This window comes from Octopus bimaculoides, chromosome 1, assembly GCF_001194135.2.
Source record: "Octopus bimaculoides isolate UCB-OBI-ISO-001 chromosome 1, ASM119413v2, whole genome shotgun sequence".
In the NCBI taxonomy this organism is placed as follows: domain Eukaryota; kingdom Metazoa; phylum Mollusca; class Cephalopoda; order Octopoda; family Octopodidae; genus Octopus; species Octopus bimaculoides.
Genome location: NC_068981.1, coordinates 75,127,200 through 75,135,556, shown reverse-complemented (window position 1 = coordinate 75,135,556; position 8,357 = coordinate 75,127,200).

Here is an 8,357-nt window from a genome sequence, read left to right as displayed (position 1 = left end):
TATATATATATATATATATATGCATATATATAAGTAGGAGGGTGTAAGTGAACATTAAGATCCAGGAAAAGAAAAATAAATGTCAATTAGACTTACACAGTGAATATATTAGATTTACGCTCAGTGAAAGCTGTAGACGGGACAATAGGATTGAAAATGTTGTTTCTGGCATGGATATTCGTCGGAAAGAAGAAAATCTCCACCAATAAGTAGTGTCCCAGTATGTACTCAGTCTCTCGCTGAAATCAGTAAATGATGAGAAATGAAAAATTAAGGTTATGGATTTCTTTCAATTTCCATCTAAGAAATCTACTCAAAAATCTGGATTATACACATATATTTCTCTTCTTGTTAGAGATTTGATTTTGCTCCTAATACTTATAATCTTTTCCGTAGCCCTTTTTACATTTATCATTAACTTTAATGATTATTTTTTTTAAAAATTAAGAATATATTTCCATTAATTTGTGTCCGTTTGGAGATTCAATAACGCGATGTGTTGGCTAATCATGGTTTGAGCGTATTTCTAACATTACAAAAGCGGTGAGGAAATTCCTAATATATATTTCTACAATTAAATATGTATGTATACATCCATAGGCAAATATACATATGCTATATTGGTAACAACCACAATTCCAATAGGTCTGTGGGGTGCTATTTTGCATATATATTAAATATTGTTGTAGTCTGTGATTAATAATACATTTCCTTTGTGTTGGTACTTCCACTCAGTACAATATTCATCTTTAAAAGTAGTCGACATTGTCACAAATATTCTATACTATGTTAACAAAATCAACAGAAAGTTGCCTGCCAGTCCCTTAAGCTTATGTCGTTCATATTAACAATACTTCCAGACTTGAAATGTCCAAATCAAAATGCTACAGTGATATATTGATCTGTTCTTTTACCCGCAGTATATAACCTATATCTACACAAGTTTCCAAAACCGCCATAAAATATACATGCAGCCTCATACACAGATAACATCGCACTAACATTCACATACTATTCTCCATTCACAGTTGTACTATTAATTGAAAACTGTATAAGTTTGCTAGAAAACAGAATACAACTAGATCAATCTTTTAATCCCTATGATATACAACATCAAACACCTAGATGCATATGCAACAGCCCAGAATTCTGCAACAATAACATTCTAAGAATACTATCTCTCCAATTTTGACTAGACGTTTGAAGAACATAGGCACACAGAAATAGATGCTACAGCCATAGTCTCACTAGTAACAAACACTATGCTAGAAATCAAACTATTAGCATTAAATGCGGAAGCTCACAAACTGATGCACTCATTTCATTCTATTCTATTTAAGTTACTGTTTCTATTGCGCTCACCGCAATAATGTATGCGCGTATAGGGGGTATTCTAGGCAGTGAAAAGGGAACAAGAACTAAACATTATCATAGTGTACCTCATGCAATTTATCTTTTTATCGTACGGTTTCATGATAAGAGATTTTCAGGTGTGTGGTGATATAGTATAACTGGGATATAGAACTTCTATGAGTTGCACGACTTCGTTCGGCAGACTACTTGTGGCTGTGAGACTACTCAATCAATGTTGGTCCGGGGTTACCATCAGCAAACTACACCGATAGCAGGGTAGCCGCTATGTGGCTGCTGGATATACTAGAAATAGAAGTCGAAAATCCCTCAAATTACAAACCTGTTTCTCAGGCAGATAGGAGGGTTAGGAGAGTGTATCTGACATTCGTACAGATCTGCTGGTCACCTGACCCTAAACAGTATTCTTATATTGATCCTGAAATGATGAAAAGCAAAGCTGACCTGGGCGGGATTTGAACTCAGAACGTAAAGAATCGAATCAAATATCTCAAGCCGGACACTCTACCGACTGTATCGTTGTATATAATGTATTCCTTGATATATACACTAATAAAGTAAACAGGAGTATTATCGTTGTTCTTATCCTGGACGCTAGACCATTTTGATCAGGGCTAAAGGATGTCTAGTTCAACAATGTATTTAATACTTTCAATACCTTCAGACATTCATATCTATATATAGTGACGTCAGCATTTCGTTTTTAATAAGTCACCAGTTATTATCCTTTCTTCTATAAGCATACGGCCTGAAATGTTGCGGGAGGGGGTAAGTCGATTACATCGACCTCAATTCTCAGCTGGTACTTATTTTATTGACCGAAGAAAGATAAAAGGCAAAGTCGACCTTGTGGGTATCTGAACTGGGAACGTAAAGATGGAAGTAACGCAGCCAAGCATTTTGCCTGGTCTGCTGACTTCTGCCAGTTCGCCACCTTCTAATCGCCCGTTATTACGAGAATTGCTAGTGTATTCAATCACTATATCATTCTTAATATCCCTTTTTCCAGTCGTTAAAAATAGTAGTACGTTTTTCCCTCCTTTTTTCGTCAATGATATGTTTCCGAAGTTGAGAACTGATGTGTCAATTAGATCCCACTATACGCTGAATATTATTAACAATACTAGCAGGGATTGTTTCGCTTTATTATTCTGTCTGGACTGTAACTCGCCAAGTTACACTATGTAACTTGTTTCTCAATCTTTAATACATTTTGTAGCATCGTTCGCGGTGTATAAAACAGCTACTCTTGTCACAACTCTTTATATATTCAGTTTAAGATAAGACTGGACATCTAGACACAATATGATTGATTGGTTCTTCACAACATTCAGTTAATTTTGCACTCTGCTTTATTAGTCGTTTCTAAAACAAAGCTTTGGTCTTGTGGTATGATAAAAGATAAATAACTTTCAGGTTTACTTTTATTCCTGGATTTCTCAACAAGCAATATGTTGGGGTTTTTTTAATTTGTTTTCGCCTAGCTCACTCTTTTTCTTGCCAATATAATTGACATTGATTAATAAATTTATGATTTTAAATCGTTTTTGGTTTACCTCTTTTTTTACATCCATTTAAATGTGAAATTCCTGTTTTATATTTATAAATTCATTTATGCAAAATGTATTCGTAAATCTTTATTCTTTAGTAGACACTTACTGTAAACCCATTTTATAATACTTTTCAATTTAAACTGTCAGTATTTGTCATATGGATAACGTTTTTGTGCTATCTCTTTTGTAATATTCTAAATGCAATCTGGATTTGTTTTCCTGTTTTCCTAACTAGTCTTGCTAATTCTCTTTTCCAGTTAAGAATATTATAACTATAACCTCTAGAATATCTAGATTATTAAGTCTAATTAGCTTTATCTCCATTTTAGTGTTAATATAATATCTCCTTCATTAGTGCGTGATGTTTTCTGTCTAGTTCATTTATTGCTAATTATGTCTAAGCCTACCTGCAGTCTAATTTTCATTTCTCTATTTCATTTTATAACATTCTATTGCCAGCTTTCATTACATTTCTTCTCTTCACATTTGCCCTGTGATATTTTAACAAGATCTAATATCGCACAAGCATTCTTACTTAACATGTACACTGCATTTAATAATTCTGCTCTTGGCTGTGCTTTTCACCATAGAGTTTGAGTTTATCCACACTCTAGAGATGGTTAACTGTCACCCCATAACCCTTGTATTTCTAGCAGGTCTCGGTTATGATGTTAGCAACTGTATTTGGGGCAACGGTCGCTTGGAATATTAATTTTTGCAAACAGGATTCATGTTGTATAAAATTTCTTTTCTTCAGATACTTAAATATGTATCACTTACTCACGTGATGTTATTATGCAGCTATTCATGTTACCTTACACTTCACTAATATTCCTAGAATGTATGAGATGGAAACAACCACAAAAGACTGCTTATAAATTTATATAGAGTACGTACACACACACTCACACACGCACACACGCACACACACGCGCGCGCACGCACACACACACACACACACACATACATATATATATGGAATTTTTGAAGTAATATACAGATATTGTATATTAAGAAGGAGGCAGTCAGAATTTGGGATAATTCTTTATTAGTGCTTTCGTCCGGTCCGTTTAGTCGAGCTCTTCAGATATGATGTACAGAAAATTTCTTCAGTCTTTTATACAAATCGAAAAGATGTTGATTTGTTTTGTTTTGTTTAGAAACGAGAAAGAGAAAATAGGAATGGAGGGAGGAGTAGGGTAGACAGAGGAGGATAGACAAGGAAGAGAAAGGAAAGGAGAAGAAAGCATTTATCTTGGGATGGTCTTTGCCTAACACGTAGTTGATGCTAAATGACTTTTCAAGATGTTAATTTTGTTTTTGGAGAAAGGGAGAAAGGGAGAAAGAGAGAAAGACAAGAAGAAGTACAAGAAAGAAAAATGAAAGGGGAAAGCTAGACAGAAAGAAAGAGGCTTCTTTTCAATTATATTATATCGATGTGGTCAACCATTGAAATTTAATTACAATTCAAGATGTCATTTTTGATTTAGTCTTTGTTTTTGAAAGCATCTATTTCTCTCCCCTCCTCTTCGCTTATAATGCAGATATTAACATGTTTGTAAATATACACATTACAGTTTGAGGATTGGAAAAGTGATATATGTTGCTTTGTTTTGTTTAGTAAAAGAGAAAGAGAAAAGAGGAAGTGGAGTAGAGAGTAGACGAAAGCATTTATTATGGAGTCCTCTTTGACTAAAACATCATTGATGCCAAATGACCTTTCAAGGTGTCGATTTTAGGAAGAAGGACAAGAATGAAAGAGAAAAAGGAAAAAAAGGAAGAATGAAAGGGAAAAAAAACAAGAGAGAAAGAGGCTTCTTTTCAATTATATTGTACGTATGTGTTCAACTTGTTGAAATATAATTGCAATTCAAGATGCCATTGTTTTTGAAAGCATCTCTCTCTCTTTCCTTTTCTCGTATTATATACGTATTAGCATGTTTGTAAATATACGCATAACATTTTGAGGATTGAAAAAGTGATTCCTAAGTAAGTACAGTTACAATTATAAAGTATGAAATAAATGTAAAATGTGCAAAATCCAATGAAAACATACACTAGCACCAATGTTGATTGATTTCAAAATGATATCTTTGGAGAGGGCCAAACCGGAGTATTCAAGTACTTGCATTATTCTCCCCAGTCGTATGTAGTGTTCATAATTTGTTCCATTTGAAAAAGTGTTCATGTATATTGTCGTTGTATTTCTTTCAAAAGTTTACCTTTTGGTGAGATTTTGTTGCTAAAATGGAGTTCCGTTGCCTTTCGGAAGTCTGCGTCATCTCTTTAATATTTGTAGAAGGGGAAGATTTTGAATTACTCGGCTCTATTCCATCTCAGTCACAGATATTTTAATTAATTTTTTTTTAACTAAACAGTTTGAAACTTCGAATATTGGTAGAATTTCTCGCGTAGAACACATTTTTTAGTCTGAAAGTCTTTGACAAAATTTCGTATTTTAGAAGTTATTTCGTGTTAAATTTGCCGTATTTGGGTAATTTCAACCAATCAACGGCGTGTATTCGGTTGAAGAAAGCTACTGCTATACGTTATATTCATTACCCCCGTGTATTCTTTTGAAAACAATATCAGATATTGAGCTAAGTGTTTATATCTATACATACTATAAATATGTTTTGTAGTGTAGTATAGAAGAGAAACAAATCTTATTGATGTCCATGCATGAATAAGCTATTAATTGTAAAACTACCATCCAAATTACTGAAGTTCTTGGATTTACAATCAGTAACTCCGTAGACATTTAGAAGTTATTCAGTTGTTCAAGGAAAACTAGCGTAAAATTAAACCAAATCCAGATGATCACATTTTTCAGGTCAAGTAAACATTGTGTTTAAGACAAGATCTTTACATTTTTATACAAATAGACTTAATAAGAAATACTTAGATATATATCTTAGGTCAGTATATCTATATAAATGATATTGTTTTCTGCGTATTTTTCCTATTGTGTAATTCAGTGTATAATTTTTGTGCAGGCCATTACATATTTAATGCACACACACAAGCACACACACACACACACATACATACATACATACATATACATACATATACATATATATACGTGTGTGTGTGTGTGTGTGTGTGTGTGTGTGTGTGTGTGTGTGTGTGTGTGTGTGTGTGTGCGTATGTATGTATATATAATGTGTATACTTTTCTCTATCTCTTACATCTTCTCTATAACCACTATACCCAGTATGCACACTTATCTCTATTTAATTTTCTGCCAGTATAAATTCCATTCACCCAATAGATATTCTATTATCAGTCCAGTACGTATTCCGTTCCATACTGTGTATTCATCCTATTCTCTGCTCAGTTTATATCTATTTTCTACTAACTATACATTATATTTGGTAAATAATGAATATTTTATTTTTATAGAATATTGTATTCCACAAAACTTCCTTTACCGGTACGAAGCAATCAAACAGGTTTCTCTTAGCGAAAATGCTGAAGTTCCATCTGAAAATATTCTTAACTTGATGATGAATTTCACTTGAATGTGTTCCCAATAATATGCGCCAAAATTGGCCAATTTAGAACTGCTGAGAGCAAAAGCAATAAAATATATTACTATTTTTTTATGAGTAAGTATGAATAATGCTTTTAGCTAAAGTATGTCTCTTTTAATAACTCATAACTGCCTTCTTTACACTTTTTCATAAAGATCAGTATGTACACTATGGAATTACATTTATATGTAACTATACATAAAGCATAAATAGATAGATAGATAGATATTTTTACATATACCTGTATATATATATACATACATACATATATATATATATATATATATATATATGTATAATATATATATACATATGTATAATACACACACACACAGACATATGTATATACATACATTCATATATGTACTTAATTTATCAACCCCGAAAGGATGATAGGCAAAGTCGACCTCGGCGGAATTTGAACTCAGAACGTAACGGCAGACGAAATACTGCTAAGCATTTTGCCCGGCGGGCTAACGTTTCTGCCAGCTCTCCGCCTGTATTTAAAATGTTTCGTAGTGGTTGTCGTTCCTTTTCTTGATATAAGAGAGAATCGCGAGAATATTAATTTCACTTCATCAAATCCTCTGTTTCCTTACTTGATACATTTCTGACAGCTTATGTTATGTTTTTGTCAGATAACAGGAACTCGTGTGGTCCTGTTGTCACGTTTGAGTCTATTGCTAAGAGGCACTATCTGCTCAATGAACTATATGTTTTTCATTTATTAATTTGTGTTGACTTTTCTTTTAATTTAGCTTCGTGGCTAACCTTTATGTATTTTACAGTTCTGTCTAGGATAGTTGAGTTATCTTGTTGCATTTGAGTATAACAATAATAATAATAATAATAATAATAATAATAATAATAATAATAATAATAATAATAATAATAATGATCAGTGAGTAAAATTCTTGAAATGTACTTTGAACCAATAGGAGTTGCAATAAGGGTGGAGCACTTGTAGAAAACAGCACTGCTTGGAACCGGTCGAATACTCTGGAAGATGTTCGAAAAATAAGAGGTGTTACCTTAGTCCACTGATAGTGAACAGCTGACATTGTAGTACATCTCCAGCGTTAGAAGCTGGGCAAAGGCAATAATACAACACACAAGACAGAGATACAACACACAAGATATACAACACACAAGACAGGTAGGTTTTATATCGATCAAAGAGACATGATACTTCAACACTAAAGGATATAACAACTCCCTTCCAACTTGTGATAAAGCAACAGATCCGTCTCTACCTTAACACTCCACTTCAAATGATATTTGAAGAAATTGGTGGAAGCTTGACCAGATACGAAAGAGCCTGTCTTCAAAACCTTGCAGAAATGTTCACCACACAGCCTCTTTTGCCACAGCCACTAAGCAGTGTCATGTTAAGTTTATCTCTAGTGATTTTCTATAGAAATATTAGCTAGCACTGATTTTGTTACGATGTTATGTATCCGAGGCGCAGGATGTAAACAACAATGAGATCGAAAACGAAAAATGGCTAATAGTGTATATGCCACATTTCGGGAGTTTCTGCTCCTTTGTCAGCACTCATCCAAACCATTGTCCATCCAAAGACTTATATACATTTAGCCGTGTAACATTATTAGACATACCAGTTTTACAATGATATTTGTAAACTCATTTACGGTTAAAATTTAAATATCGTTTCTCATATAATAGCTTCATTAACATAGGTACAAGAGTGAGTGTGTGGTAGGTAGCTTGCTTATCAACCACATGGTTCTGGGTTCATTCCCACTGCGTGGAAACTTGGGCAAGTGTCTCCTACTATAGCCTCGGGCCGACCAAAGTTTTGTGAGTGGATTTGCGAGACGGAAACTGAAAGAAGCTTGTCCTATATATATATGTATATATATATATATATATATAT